We start from the raw sequence: 16,692 nt of genomic DNA on the forward strand, positions 1-16,692 counted from the left end.
GAATACCACAGGAACAAGAAGTGGTAGCCTATATCTCCGAAAGTTATTTTTGTCAAAATCGGTTAAGTATACGGATGGGCCGTGAAAAACTAGCAAACAGACAGATAGACACACTTTCGCATTTATAATAATCCGTGGTTTGACAGTTTTGTAGTCAAATCAGTATCTTTTTATCAAACGTCAAGCTGATGAGGGTAGGTACAAGAGTACCTAATCCATGGGTGGGATTTCAACGTAATTTGTAGATATTTCAGTCGACTCTTAAACCGCTGAGGTGTCTATATTAAAACCGGTTTGTTTGTGCACAGTAAAAATATCAGTTTCAATAAACAATGAGTTGAGAATGTCATTAATTGTTTAAACAAACATTGAAGCAGAACAATACGCGAATAATATACCTAATCCGTCATACATAATCCGATTGAGATAACTACACTACTAGCTACTAGTACACTACTACTAACTCAAACAACCGTGTTCATAGTTCATACCTACTTCATACCCAGTACAATTATTCCTTCTAAGGTACAACGCTTACCGACGGAGCCTTCTTTATTCACTTTGACATAGTGTTGAAATTGATGCTCTTGTTGCCGTTATGCCAAATTAAATAAATCTGCGTTTGAATTGTTATAAAACCGGCCAAGTGCGAGTCGGACTCACACACACACACACGAAGGTTTCCGTACCATCACACTAATATTATAAAGGCGAAAGTTTGTATGTGTGTGTGTGTGTGTGTGTGTGTGTGTATGTTTGTTACTCCTTCACGCAAAAACTACTAGACGGATTTGGCTGAAATTGAGAATGGAGTTAGATAATATCCTGGATTAGCACATAGGCTACTTTTTATCCCGGAAAATCGAAGAGTTCCCGCGGGATTTCAAAAAACCTAAATCCACGCGGGCGAAGTCGCGGGCATCGGCTAGTTTTACAATATTTTGTGTAGGTTACTTTAGTTTACATGGCAGCCATTTTGAAATTTTCATTGAGTAAGTTATAGGTATTTGTTGTAGCGGCATTAGAAAAACATATTCCTACACTCAGCTCTCTACATACTACGGTTCACGAGATGCAGCCCACTGACAGATAGACAGGTGGACGGATGAGCAGAGGCTTAGTAATTCGGGTACAGAACCCTAAAAATGCTTAATTTTTTTAATGCTAATCGCACATACCTATTATTTATAATAAGGTAGTTGAATACTTGAACAACTGAATGGTATTCAAGATATACCTATATTAGATACTTATTAAGAGGGGTCTCTCCGTCACTTGTTCCATACAACATAGTTCCAATTTCTTTGAATATTAAGCAACCAAATTCCATGAAATTTTGCAGATATATTCTAGAAATTAATATCTATCCCTGTGGTGTTTTAGATTTTTCTAAAAATATGTAGTTTTAAAATTACAGGGGCTCAAAGATTGTATGCAAAGTTTTAACTTTGAAACCGAATATTTTAACAGAAATCTGGAAAACCGCAGGCATTAATATTAGTTTCTTGAATACGTCTGCAGAATTTATGGACTTTGGTTGCTTAATATTCAAATGAAATTGGAACTACGGTTGTATGGTGTAAGTGACGGAGAGAGCCCTGAGTCATCGAACTTATGTCGAGAATCGTGTCGAATTTATTCATACTCATATAATAATACATAATTATAATATTTAGGTATGTGTACACGCTAATCAAGCGTGACAACCACCTTTAAATATCTACCTGCTTGATCATTGGGTTAAGTTTTACTCAACGGTAGGATCGTAGCCAGGTATTTGGGGGTACAAACAAGGGCCACAGAGTGACTCTTTGGGAATTCATAATTTTTTCGCCCCATTGAGTCACACTGTTAGTTGCAACGTATTTATCCACGTTCAGAAAGCAAAATCTACTGAAATCAATATGCAAAAACTAAATTATAATTTTGGGATCCATATAAGACACATAGAAGATAAAATTGATTAGTTATTACTCACAGTCAAAAACTCCAGCCACAATATTAAACAATAATAATTAAGTATAAAAGAGAAAAACAAAACAATATACTTAATTAAAAATTAAAAATCACGTCGTGACAAATAACCAAACAGTGACAAGAAACTAAACAGTGACAAAGGTAAACGGAAAGTGACTTGGCAGAGCATCTGTTTGATCTGATTATGTGTTATACACCCGCAATAAGCTCGACAAACATAGACATTATCATGTCGGCAAAGCCTGTGCTAAAGCTATGGATACATGAGATGCCTACCACAGACGGACGGACATACAGACAGACGACAAAGTGATCCTATAAGGGTTCCGTTTTTCCTTTTGAGATACGAAACCCTAAAAATACACAAAAATACAAAGGCCAAAAGATACTTCGATCCGGAAGCAAAAGTAGATTATAATAAAATCTGTGGCCGGGAAGAAACTCGCCAGTCACTTTTTAGGGTTCCGTAGTCCGTACCCCACAGAGAAAAACGGAGCCTTATTAAAAAAAGAAATTAGTAAAATGAAACAAAGATGAATAGCCTAAAATTCGAAAATTTCGCGGGGAAAGTAATTTTATATGCTTTTCATTAATTATTATCTACGCATGAAATGATTAATTAATTTTATTATTAAGAATGACAAGTATCACTGCCATAAAAGATTTCTGGCTGGTGTGATAGCTAGATAACCGGCGACATACATGGCTCTATCCAGAAAGATTTACTCTATAAAACATCGGAGTTTGTTATCGAATCATAATTACATAGGTATTTGTAACATAGACTAGGTTGCATTATTCAATCAAAGCCAAATTAAGAAAAAGTACAAAAAACTGGTCACAGAGTATAGTTTATGTAACAGTTATTACAACTAATATTATTAATTAAGATATTACATCAGACTTTCTAACTAATTGACGTAAAACAAATACATCACGTTTTGTTTGACACACAAAATGGAAATTAGTCCATGCGCCAAAAAAACAACATACAGTTCAAAACTAAAACCTGACTTGATATTACGCTATCACACTATCACACTAATATTATAAAGCCGAAAGTTTGTATGTGTATGTGTGTGTGTGTGTGTGTGTGTGTGTGTGTGTGTGTGTGTATGTTTGTTACTCCTTCACGCAAAAAGTACTGAACGGATTTGGTTGAAATTCAGAATGGAGATAGATAATATCCTGGATTAGCACATAGGCTACTTTTTATCCCGGAAAATCAAAGAGTTCCCACGGGATTTCGAAAAAACTAAATCCACGCAGACGAAGTCGCGGGCGTCAGCTAGTAATATAGTAAAATTGTTTTTCTGTCACTGGTATTTTACATTGTTCTATATTATTTATCTTTATGAACTCAGAATTTCTCCTCTAACATTCCATTCGATTAAGAACGAAAAAGTTTTCAGACATCTCCACTTTTTTGGGTGCAACGTCCGTCATATCGATTTTGTTCGTATAAAATGTAGCCTGTATCGCCCGAACTATAATAACTAATCGATTGACACTTCATTCATCAAAATTGGCTCAGAAGTTAAGGCGTTACGATGGAACACATTATTGAATACTTTGCACATACTCGTACATACATAAATTGCTTGATGCCCTTCTTTTTGGCTTTGTCATAATCTGGTAAAAAAGTATAAAATGAGCACAAGGCTTAACTTTCGCTCATAAAAAATATACTTTGTCTCACAATCGTCTCATTTCATTATTGTATTTATTTGCATTCCGCATGCTATCTTGTGAAAGGAGAAAATTTATAAGCAAATAAAATTTTTCAGAACATGCTGTGAGAACATGGAAATAGAAATCTTCACCATTAATCCTTTAAATAGTTAAATTGTAAGTCAGTTTTTACGTTCATAACGCATTAACCCACTAATCACACTAACTTCATCATTTCAAGCCGTCACCGGCCCACTACTGAAAATGGGTCTCCTCATGTAAATAATATACATGTACCATATTCGAGCAAAATAAATGATTATGATTATGAGAAACTAGGGGATGCCCGCGGCTTCGCCCGCGTGGATTTCAATTTTTTTTAATCCCGTAGGAACTCTTTGATTTTCCGGGATAAAAAGTAGCCTATGTCCTTCCCCGGGATGTATCCCAAGTCTGTACCAAATTTCATTAAAATCGGTTCAGTGGTTGGGCCGTGAAAACGTAGCAGACAGACAGACAGACACACTTTCGCATTTCTAATATTAGTAAGTATGGATGTTTAGAGTGAGAAATGTTTAGAACACCACACTGGCCAAGTGCAAACCTTGTGCTATAAGACCTACCTATCTGCCTTTCATGACTCTAGGTCAACGGGAAGTACCCTATAGGGTTTTTTGGCAGACACAACAAACGGACAGACAGACAACAAAGTGAACCTATAGGGCCTCCGTTTTTCCTTTTAAGATAGGGAACCCTAAAAATGACTTCTCACGCGCCATTTTAACTTTCTGTGTCAAATATCGTGTCAAAAATCATTTTAGTCCTTATTTTAAAGGTGGATTGAACTTTAACATGACAGTTGGCCCATAGTTTTTTTTTTAAAGAATATTAGCCATGCTAATCATGACTAATACTCCCCTTTCCCCTCCAATTAAGCGTAAAGCTTGTGCTAGGAGTGGGTACGACAATAATACAACGGGTGGGGTTTGAACCGCCGACCTTTCAAAATTCAGTCCGCTCCTCAACCGTTGAGCTATCGAGGCTCTATTTTGTACGGAGTATACCTATTTATAGAAGGCTGTAGATGAATAAACACAGACTATGATTATTGTGTTTGCAAGGCTGTAATGAAAGGCTCTTCGGGTAGATACCTACTTGATAGTGGCAATGACCGAATTTGACATTCAATGTTTCCTGCTCAACAGTTATCTCTAGAACTTGCTCGCCATTCGTTCACTCGGCTCTACTTGATATAATCGATTGCCCAAAATAAGGAGTGTAATGTTTTCAAGGTTCATGTATGTGTGTATGTGAGTTTCTTCATACCACCGTAACTTCGCATCACCGGTCAACTATCACAAAAAAATTAAAAGTGTTTTTTCTTTTACGATGATACGGAACCTTTCGCGAGCAAGTTCGACTCGCACTTGACTGGGTTTTTGGAAAACCCGTTAAAATACTTTGATTTTCCTGGATGACTATGTCCGTCTCCGGAATGCAAGCTGTCTCTGACAAAATCAAAAGGATGGAGCGTCAAAAAGTAACAGACTGACAGACACACTTTCACATATAAAATAACTAGACTTACGCCCGCGACTTCGAAACTTCTGTTTTATCCCCGGGGTTAAATTAGGAAACATTTCTTATTGGATGTCTATACGTCATAACTCATAATACTTAGCTATCTGCATTCTGCATGCCAAATAGCGCGATCCCTCCAGTGAATTGAGCTGTGCGTCAATAGATCAGTCAGTCAGTCAGTCAGTCACCTTTTCCTTTTATTCTCGTTATTTATTTCTTTTCCTTTTATATATTAGTATGTAAGTAGTCCACCTACTCACCGGACCTTCGGTAAATTCAAATTGCAAGTAGGTAGATAATAAAATGCAGTGGCAGCATGCTATTATGTAGGTAAACGCTGATGCAGCATTAATACTTAACACAATCGAAGCGACGAACGTTCTAATTTACTAGAATCATCATCATGATCAACTCCTCGCCGGCTTTACTGGGTAGAGGTCTCCTCTCAAAATGAGCACAATTTGGCCATAGCCCACCACGCTGCGCTGCCCAAGTAATAAGTATTTTATTTTTGCTGCACAGCTAATCAAAAATTCTACCTCAAGGGGGTTTACAAAAATCCATCATGGGGAAAAATTCGATGAACTCCCAACGAGTCACACTGTGACACGAGTCACACTGTGACACGAGTCACACTGTGACAGGTGAAAATTGGTATTTCGGGCAAAAATTTGGGAATTCCACCCCTCACCAATGTTTTTAAATTCCACTCGAGCAAAACCGGGTGGATCAACTATTAAAGCTATCACGGAGGTCACCTTAGTAAAATAAAATAACACAAGGTAAAAAGAAATAAAAAGAGTAAAAAACAGAGTTATAATTCATTGAAACTCATAAATAAAAAGCTTAAAAGGAAAAAAATGTTGGTTAATCTTTACAAGAACAACCATTATAAGGTCAAAGTGATAAAGATGGCAATAAATGTTATTTTTGGTGAAGGACCGGATCTGCTCAACACTGAAACACCCAAGATGGCGATGGCATTGCCACATTCGCGAAATCGATTATTTTTTATTACATAATATTGATGTAAACAAACCAAAAGGAATATCTTTATGATATAAAGTAAGAAGTGCTCATGGCAGAGGCGAATATAGTGGAGTGGAGTCGAGTTGAATCGAGTCTTTGTCGAATACCCTGACAGTGACAAGAAAACTAAAAAATTGTACTTATTTGAAAAACGCACAGCAAGCAGCAGGCAGCTAAATTTTTAACGGATTGATATAATTATAAGAAATCTAACGATACCCAATACATCTAAATCTGTTCAGACATAATTAAAAGTTATAGTGGAATAAAAAATACATAAAATACATAGGTACTTGAACCCTGAAAACAATGCACTCCTATTATTGGCCAACAAAAAAAGGCGCTGCGACTCCGCTCCACTCCACTCTGCAGGTGTGCGTTCCACCTTAGGACCACTGATTTAACGTCTTAGGTATTAAGATTTTCTCCGACAGAACATGTTTATTGCACAGGCCGAACAAATTTTAAAGTAAGTATAAATCATTGCCTTTGGATCGATTATATACTTACATCCATTCAGACTTTCACTTCAGAGTTCAGACACGTCTAGAATATCTGCGAATAGCTACTGTTATTCCGGTCTTGGGCCTTTTGATTTTTACTTCTATTTTGGGAACCAGTTAAATTTCGTATCTTAGAAGCAGGCATTATTTTGCGGACGTCCATAAAAAAACCATAAGCATCATCATGATTAACCTATCACCAGCTCACTACTGAGCACATCTCATCTCAAAATGAGAAGGAGTTTTGGCCATAGTCTATCACGCTGGCCAAGTTCGCAAACTTGACACACCAGAACATTAGCGAACTCTCAGGCATGCAGGTTTCCGTTCCGTTCACATAGTTTTCCTACACCGGTTATGCAAGTGATATTTAATGAGATACCTAATATAATTTGATCCTCTAAAATACTAATTGGTAATAAATGAGTACTTTTAGGGTCCTGTACTTCAAAAGGAAGAACGGAACCCTGATCACTTTGTTGTCTGTCCGTCCGTCTGTCCGTCTGTTGTGTATGTCAAGAAAACCTATAGGGTACTTCCCGTTGACCTAGAATCATGAAATTTGGTTATCTAAGTTAAATTAAAACTAAAAACAATATTAAGTTAAATCTAAAATCTCATCGAGATCATCGCAGTGAGGCATTGTACCCAAGATGCTGGCAGCGTTACCCCTTTGGATGGCCAAACTATAATTTTTTGCCCAAGGTAGCTTTTGGGTCCACGATTAACTCCATTTTGGAAATTTCCTCAAAAAGTAATTTCTTCTCAATGAATTCGGATTGATATCCTCCACTTTCCAGGTTTTCTCATAGGTAATCGTAGGTCACTAACGTTAGATATACTTTATTAGTCATGTGTAAGACGATATCGGTGTTATCATGGTAATTGTCAGTCTGTTAGTCTGTTGAGGATGTTATGGTCAGATGGGATTGCAGATGGGAAGTGGGACAATTTCCTCTCGACAGGAATAGCTCGGCGGGCGTTGGCCAGAGGGAAGCGTATTTTCCTATTAACACCTAGGTAGGTACTGTCAAGACAATACCTAGTTCAAAAACTAAAATACCAACACACGCTTCTTATTCTTTAGGGTTCCGTAATAGAAGTGTGCCAACAGGACCTACAAGGTTTTTACTTTTACTATTCAAAAGACTGACGATATGGACGCGACCAAAAGTCATCGCTGATTTTTGGAACTTCGTGATTCTCCCATTTCCTTATGTCACGCTCAAATTGTCAGATTATTGAATTGTACACTTTTCTGCATGTAATTAACTTACCTTGCCTCTAACGCTCTCGAGTAAGCCCCAAAATTCCTGCTTGGGCTCCCCTGGTATATTCTAAGTATAATTGTCAAATGCGAGAATTATATCGCTTATAGAATTATTTCAAGAGTCTCAATAATTGAATAATGATCATTAAGTTTCAATGCTTACATGATACCTACACGTGGTATTTAATGTTGGCAGCAATTAACAACTAGTTAACTAGATTATATTAAGAATCTAGTTAGAATACTTTAATAGACAGTATGCCACATATTAAATTCATCGTATGGAACCCTCTCCACGCGAGATCAACTCGTACATGTCCGGTTTTTTCTCTAGCCAATTGAACCTTATATTTTTAATTGAACACGTGAAGTTACATGAGATAAATTGTTTAAATAGTATACGTTTCATAAAACTGGTTCACCTTCCCTTCCTAGGTACCTAGGTACTTAGTTGCTATCGCGATACAATTTATGTACGAATACCTACACCTATATAGTTTACAAGGTTTGTTTATATGTCACAAGAAATAGGCAAGTAAATAATATCAATATGTACTACTAATTCATACGCATTTTTCCCAACGTAGGTTAGCTATTTTCTGGACATTGCACTATCGCAGGCTGTTAGTAGCTTTTTTCTACTAGTTCTTTCAGTTTATCTAGTCTTCATAAATCTGTTCATGAAAAAAATAATTGCTAAATCTAGATATTTAGACGCAGTTCTAGACTTTAGTCCATGCCTACTACACGAAACAATAGACAATAATATTTTCTGTGATTGTAAAATTGACGAAAAATTCCCACGAATCTAAGATCCGTTCACTGTAATGTATAAACAAATGATGTCTGTTAAAAATAAATTACAAAAGTAATCAAGTAGGTACCTACTGGCCAGTTTCCACTAAAAAAATATGGCGGTTTTAAACACACAAAATGTCTTAACTGCTTTACCTACACTTGACTTTACCACAGTTTAATTTTTTATTTAAGTATACTACAAGGCTCTTGATTGCGTTCTCACTTGGTGGTAAGTGATGATGCAGACTAAGATGGAAGCGGGTTAACCTGGAAGAGATGTGGCAGTTTTACCCATAGTTTCTACATAGTACAGGACGGGTGGTAACTAGCCACAGTAGAAGCTTCGCAAAGACCAGATCATAGAAAGTTTTTTTTTATTTTTTTTTATTAAATACCTAATGTTTTTATGTAGGTCACAACAACAAAGTGAACTGTAAGCATATACAATTAGTAAGATAACTTAGTTTTTATTAATACAATTTTGAGTGTTGCAAGATCAAGGACTGGCTATCCTAGCTAGATTTTTTATATCTGTGTTAAGGATAGCCAGCCAAAGAAAGTTTAGAAATTAAAAACTCCCCAATTGCTCAAGAATTGAATTGGGGAGCTCCCACCTTGCTCGCCTTTCCGCGCCAGCGAGTTTCTAGTAATATGTAAACTCTCAGGTTTAAAACGGTCAGTCATGACTCATATCCTAAACGAGCAAAATATATCCTGAGACCAAGTTTACTGGCAGATAGAAAGTTGTTATGCTAAGCAGTCCTAGGAAAAGTAACACACTTTATTTGCTAATGTTTGATTTCCTTGCGCTAATTATTGCTGTTGGTATTTTGTTTTATTGAAAAGGTATACAAAATAGCCAACAGGTTGCAACTATGAAGTCTTAATATGCTATAAAGTCGCATATAGGTTCATACTATAAAGTATACATAATTTATACTGCCAGTTCCTAGTATACAAAATTTTTATACCTGTAGTATATTTAATATACTACAGGTCGCTACCTACTTGTAAAAAAGTATTATTTCCTATACGGTGGTACGGAACCCTGTGTGCGACTCCGGCTCGCACTTGCCTATCTAGCTATTAAAAACTTTAATAGATAGATAGGCAACGTTATGCAGTGGTACCTATTTACTTCTAGTTATAAATTACTTAACTATGTTGCGACATTTTTGTTATCCAAGGCGAGCAAGTTTAATAAGCAAAATAATGCACTTGATATCTGTATTAATATTATAAGGAGGTAAAGATTTCTAAGTTTCTTTGTAGGAAGTTTAATCTCTGGGCCTACTGAATCGATTTTGTAAATTCTTTTACCGGTAGAAATCTACATTAATTCCCGAGTGACATGGGCTATATTTAATTTTCAAAAATATTAGAGATCCCTGCTTTTTTAATAAGCTCCCCGTGCGGAGCCGGGGCGGGTCACTAGTTAAATAAGTTCGTTTTTGTCGCTTTTAAAAATATAATTATTTTTATGGGAAGGTGTCTAAGGTTAACCCCTTCTTAGAGATAAAGTTATAATCTGTTTAAGACCTACAGATACTGTTGGTCTAGCTAGCATAAAAACTTGACAGCTACAGTGTGGCAATCACCTTTGATTTGTACACTCTTTCACTTTTGGTTAGACTAGAATGCATAGGTAGTTTCAGCTTTCCCTGCCAAATTCAGGAAAAAACTCGCGCTCAATTCGCTAGCGGAATTCAGCGTCCGGTTACCTACTAGTTTCCTGGTCGCTTTATGCTTTATGTGACAATTACATGATGTACCCGACTTCGTCTGCGTGGATTTAGGTTTTTAAAAATCACGTGGGAACTCTTTCATTTTTCGGGACAAAAAGTAGCCAATTTCCGTCCCCGGGATGTAAGCAACTCTGAATCAGTTAAACTGTTGGGCCGTAAAATGCTAGCAGACAGACAGACACACTTTCGCATTTATAATATTAGTTTGGAAATACAAAAGAAAGCGGGAACTTCATTCAGTGATACCGCCTCGTGCTTCTGACATTATTCGAATCTTAGTCCTTGGGTTAAAACATGATTTTCACGATTTTTTAAAACACAAACATACATACACGAAATCTCACTACACAGCAGTATTGTAAAAGTGCACGAGTCACAAACAACCGGTTCGAGAAATCTTGTTTTGAAAACATCCTGTAATGAACAAAAACCGTTTTTTACTACATCTCGCTGAAGCGGTAGTTTTTAATGCCCAGTTTCCTTATTTGGGTAATTTTCAGGGTTCCGTAACCGAAGAGTGCTAACGGCACTCTATTACTAAGCCTCCGTCAATCCTTCCGTCCGTCTGTCTGCCAGCGGGCTGTACCTATCTCATGAACCATAATAAGTAGAGAGCTGAAATTCTCACAGAATGTGTATACTTATACATACATACACATTCTGTAATCAACTTTCGAGATACATCCCTCTGACAGACAGACGAACGGACAGCGGAGTTTAGTAATAGATGGTAATATTGGCACCTTTGGGGTATGGAGCCCTAAAAAGAAAGATAGGTAATTTCCAGAATATTCGAACATTTCTTAGAAGATTGGTAATAGATGGTAATATCGGCACCTTTGGGGTATGGGACCCTAAAGAGAATGATAGGTAATTTCCAGAATATTCGAACATTTCTTAGAAGATTGATTACGTTGATTCAAGAAACGATAGATAGATAGTTTGTCTTAAATCAATGTTGTTATCTTGATTGTTGTGGATTTGTTCAGGACAGTTTTTAGTCCCTGAAAGATAAAACAACAGGCTCTCGAGTCTTGACCGGCTATCATGTAGCTACAAAGTTGTGTTTATCTAACTATTCAATACCTAACTACCTGCTGTGTGTTAAATAGGTACATGCAATTTACGAGTAAGTAGGTATATCTATATAATGTTTATTACCCACTCTTATCAAACCTGACTACTACCTAAATGCTACAGTCATTAAAGCATTTCAAAGGGTTAAGTTCATATTAAACGACTAACTTGTTATACTTAGCTCCTTAGGTACCGAACTACTTAGGGCTCCATCTATCTACTAAATACTTGTATTTAATTTATTATTACTAGGTAGGTACTTAATTACTAATTACTATTACCTAGTAATTAATAATTCCTAGGTAAGGTAGGTAAGGTACATAAATATTTTATAACAATTAAATAGATATTTACATACTATTATCCAAAAATTCACAATTTTCATTTCTGAAGAAAAACAGACTTATCTATACAAAAGGATACCTATAAAAAAATCGTTCAGAATTTGAATTCCGTAACATTTTTCAAAAGTCCACTACGTAATTATTTATCTACGTAACTACTACGATGACGAAAATTAAAAAAAAAAAAAAATACCTACCTATATCTAAACAGGACCTAAGAAGCTTTCTACTGAATCCAGCGTTCTCATTTTTGCTCAAAGGATCAGCTTAGCTGTCCAGCACGGAAATGCAGCCAGTGTTCTTGGCATCATTCCACGCGGGCATGTTTTGTAAGTAATTTGATTAGGCTATATTCCGAATATGAAAATAAATTTAGAGCCTCGATAGCTCAACGGTTGAGGAGCGGACTGAATTCCGAAAGGTCGGTGGTTCAAGCCCCACCCGTTGCACTATTTGTCGTACCTACCCATTCCTGTAGTCATGATTAGTATGGCTAATATTCTAAAAAAAAAAAACATGTTATTGTGCCTTTTGGGGTGGAATAGGTTCGTGGGGCGAGGATGCTAGATCCTTTTTAAAGACCTGTCATCCTGTCCCACGGAGTCCAGGTTGACCGGAGGACTGGGAGTTAGTTTGGCATTAGTCTGGCCATTCCACAATAACGCAGCCAACGTTCTGGGCACCTTGCCTCATTAAAGTGGTTTAGATGATATCTTTGATAGTAAGTAGGTTTAAGTAATTTTCAATTCAAATTGATCTGAAATAAAAAACTTAAAGAATTCATAAAACTTACTTTTCTTTTCGGTAAAAATCCACACACAATTTTAATCCACAAACACACAAATTCCTTTGTCAAACTTAAACTTAAATAAAAAATGGAAATTCGATTTTCAAATCGGTTACACGCGTGCGGCCATCTTTGTCTTGATCGAACCGCGACCGGCGCGCGCGCATGCAAGTAAGTTACTAACAGGTAGGTATAGGTACTACGAAACCAATTTTCTGTACCAACCTGCCAAAGACTGAATTTTGGTTTTTCATTACCTACTGGATGTGCTTGCGACTTCGTCCGTGTGGTTTAAGGTTTTCTTTGAAAATGCTGTGGAAACTCTTTGATTTTCCGGGATAAAAAGTAGGCTATAATCATATCCGGGATGCGAGTTATTCAGTATCAAACAGATAATGCCCGCGACTTCATTGACGTGGATATAGATTTTAAATCCCGTGAGAACTATTTGATTTTCCGGGACAAAAAGTAGCTTACGTCCGTCCCAGGGATGTAAGCTAACTCTATATACATAAATTAAAGTAATATTCAAACACCAGTTACAGGTTAAATGTATAAGACGTCTCATCAGACATTATTTCAACATATTGTACCTACATTTTATTGAATAAATCATTATTTCATTCATTCATATAGTCTTTAACTTTATCATTTAGTCCAAATCAGTTGAACGGTTGGGCCGTGAAAAGCTAGCAAACAGACAGACACACTTCTAGATTTGTAAGAAGTACTATTACTAGTAGGTAAGTACATCGATGTACTGAATCTTATCGATTGATGTTGAAACTTGAAGGCTAGAAAGGTTGATTGGCGTAGCTAGATAATAAACTGCATTGAAAATTGTTTGACGGATTTATTTACGATTTTTTTTATTTCCTATCCTTTCCCTATACCGGAGCCTTAAAAATCTTTGAATGCAATTTTTCAGTACGCCCGCCCGTTTCAGATCATAAATATCTACATCTAGTAGATATCCAGATTATTATACTAACAGGTAGGTACCTACTTGGAAGGTAGTTACTATCAAGTATTTCGTGGTGCAAATTAAAGGTTACCTACATAAAGTACCTAGTGAATCTAGGCATCGATCACTGAAAAAAAATATCCAATATAAGTGCATAAGGAAAACGGAAAACCCATTTCGAAATGAGAAGTACGTAGGTAGGTACCTAACTTTACCAAAAACAAAATATAAAAGCAGGTTATTTCCAGTCTAGGTTATTCCCAATAAGAGAACGTAGTAATAATATCCTTTCCACCGACAGATATTATAGTTCACAAGTATGTGCGCAAACAAATTACAAAGGTACACTATCACTTCAATGATCAATCTCATATTCTAATGGGACGGAAATCCGACACGACCGGAGAGAGATTAGGCGCAGGACCGACGGCTTTACGTGCTCTCAGAGGTATGGGGGTGAAACGCCGTCAACTTCGGGCTAGTACTGAGAATTTTTTAACAGACAAACCCACTACCTATTGTTGAGTTACTTTGCCGCTGGGTGTGCGGAGGTGTTCCAGGGCGCTGGAAATGATACTAATAGATGATATGATTTTTGGCCCGCCCGGGAATCTAACCTAGAACCTCGTCATCCATAGACCACTTGACCAACGACGAAGTACAGTGACTAGCTGATCAGAACTGGCTTCACGCGAGTGGGATTTTGAATATTGACGAAGGCTATCGTTGTCAACGATCCCCCGTCGATTTCCTACGTATGATATTATTGTTCTTATCTCTATCTGCCCTGGTTCGTGCATTCTCGGTTCCTAGATCGGTACATTTGTGATAACCAAATTTCAAATTGCTGTGATTGGCTGAATTTACCATGTTCTTGCTGCGACAGTGAGTTTGAGCCACTAGCGGAACAATGTTAGCCGGTCAGAAATGATTGCAATTAGTCAACCTGTTTGACGTCCGTGTTCTGTTTTCGATTACAAAAAAGAAAAAATTGTTGTTGCAATCATCAATTTTAGCAAATAGTGAAAGAGAGTCGGCCAATCAGAGGTCACAACTACCGTCACACTTTCTGTCACACTATGGCAGTAGGCATACCGAGTAATGAAAACAATTTTTCATTCTGTCTAGGTCGAAGTAGGGTTGCCACCTGGCTCTTTTTGATTTACAGGCTACCACCATCAAAAATACGGGGTTTAGATTTGAAGAAATTTGAAAATTTGAAGTATTTGAAGAAATAGGCGGTGGTTCTCTCTGAAATGCATGGAAAGCCTATTCAGATATTTCAGTTTATTTGTAAGTTTTGTATTTTTTCTCTGTATGTTGCCGTGTCTTGATTGGTGAACTGTGTTTGCAATGTGGTTTTAAATAAAAGATTTATTTATTTAAATAGCTTTTAAAAACTCTTAGTGTTGTAAAGCAAAATGTTATACATTTCATGCATACAATATTTTCATTTCAACTTAAAATTACATTTAATTTGTAATTCCACCTTCACAGTATCAATACTATGGCCGTAGCCAGGAATCGATTGCGGGAGAGGTTTTATTAGGGCCAGAACTGAATCCTGTCATGAGGAAAAAAACATTCGCTCAACTTTATGGGCTAATTACCTGGTTAGTGGAATTTCGCCTTTCAATTTGACAGTGAGATAAAATACAACAATAAAAAAGCGCGAGCGCAGTGATCGTAAGTGTTTTTGGTTCAATACAGAAAAAATTAAAGTGAAAGGGAAAAGAGTGTAGCCATAGCAAGATTTTATTTTTAAAGCTTCCTATCCATACTAATATTACGAATACGACAGTATATCTATTTGCCTATCTATTTGTTACCCTTTCACGGCCCATCTTCTTTACCAAAATTTTGGTACTTACTATTCAGAGGTAACTTGCATCCCAGACATTTTTTTTAGGCAGCTTTTTAGCCCGGAAAATCCCCCACGGAATTTTTAAAAATCTAAATTCATGCAAACGAAATTGCGGGGTTTACACCAAGTAATAGAAATTCAAAGCGCGAGTGAAGTGAGCGCGAAATGTTTGATATATTTCCAAAAAAAAATTGGTAAGCAAATGCAAGAAATAATGTAAGTATTATTTTAGGCTTAGGTTTTTGACGGCTTCTCAGGCGCAGTCGCCATTTCAAAATTTCTGGTCTGGTGGGAGGCTTCGGTCATGGCTAGTTATATGGTTAGTATGGCCCTAACGGCCAAGAAGACTGCATCATCACTTACCACTAGAAAAGATTAAAGTCACGGGCTAACTTGTATAAAAAAAGGCTTACATCCTCAAACCAAGCCCCGCCGCCTTGGCTACGACCATGATCAATATCGAGTGGGTTTCGGCTACGCATTGCCGCAAAAGGAAAATATTCTTTCTACTGGACATAACGTCAGTGTTTTATTTCGCCAGCCAGCTCCTGCTGAATTTGTAAAAAACCGGCCAAGTGCGAGTCAGACCCACGCACCGAGGGTTCCGTATTCGGGTATTTTTTCCGACATTTTACTCGAGAAATCAAAAACTGTTATGCATTAAAAAAATATGCATAAAAATAAATAAAAATCTGTTTTAGAATGAACAGGTAAAGCCCTTTCATATGATAACCCACTTGATATATGTAGTTATCTTACTTTGAAAATTGAAAATACTAATATTTGTTCATGAACACATGACAGACGGATAGAAGGATAGATGGACAGACGGACAGACGGAAAGACTGACAGAATGACAGACAACGAAGTGATCCTATAAGAGTTCTTTTTTGCTTTTGAGTTACGGAACCCTAAAAATATTTAGTTTTATTTGCCCCGTATTTTATTTTCATAATTACAGGTTTCTGTATCCTGAAATACGGGGTAACCAGTAAAATACGGGGCCTCTGGCAACCCTATTCGGAAAACACTGTCACATTCAAGTTAATGTCAAATATTTTGTTTTCAATTACAGAAAGCTG

At 36.8% G+C, this 16,692-nt stretch overlaps 1 protein-coding gene across 2 annotated transcripts in view; it reads right to left on the bottom strand.

Annotated features, from left to right (window-relative positions):
• LOC123872541 (cationic amino acid transporter 3) overlaps window positions 1-12,950 on the bottom strand; it is a 33,951-nt gene extending 21,001 nt beyond the window's left edge. The window contains exon 1 of one of the 2 annotated variants that reach the window (XM_045916865.1): window positions 12,789-12,950. The gene's annotated coding sequence lies outside the window, so the exon portion shown is untranslated. Of the gene's footprint in view, window positions 1-1,978; window positions 2,102-12,788 lie in introns of those variants that run through there. The other variant, XM_045916864.1, reaches the window with a different exon arrangement.
• Between the last annotated feature and the right edge of the window lie 3,742 nt (window positions 12,951-16,692).

The sequence above is a fragment of the Maniola jurtina genome, chromosome 15 (genome assembly GCF_905333055.1).
Source record: "Maniola jurtina chromosome 15, ilManJurt1.1, whole genome shotgun sequence".
Lineage (NCBI taxonomy): Eukaryota > Metazoa > Arthropoda > Insecta > Lepidoptera > Nymphalidae > Maniola > Maniola jurtina.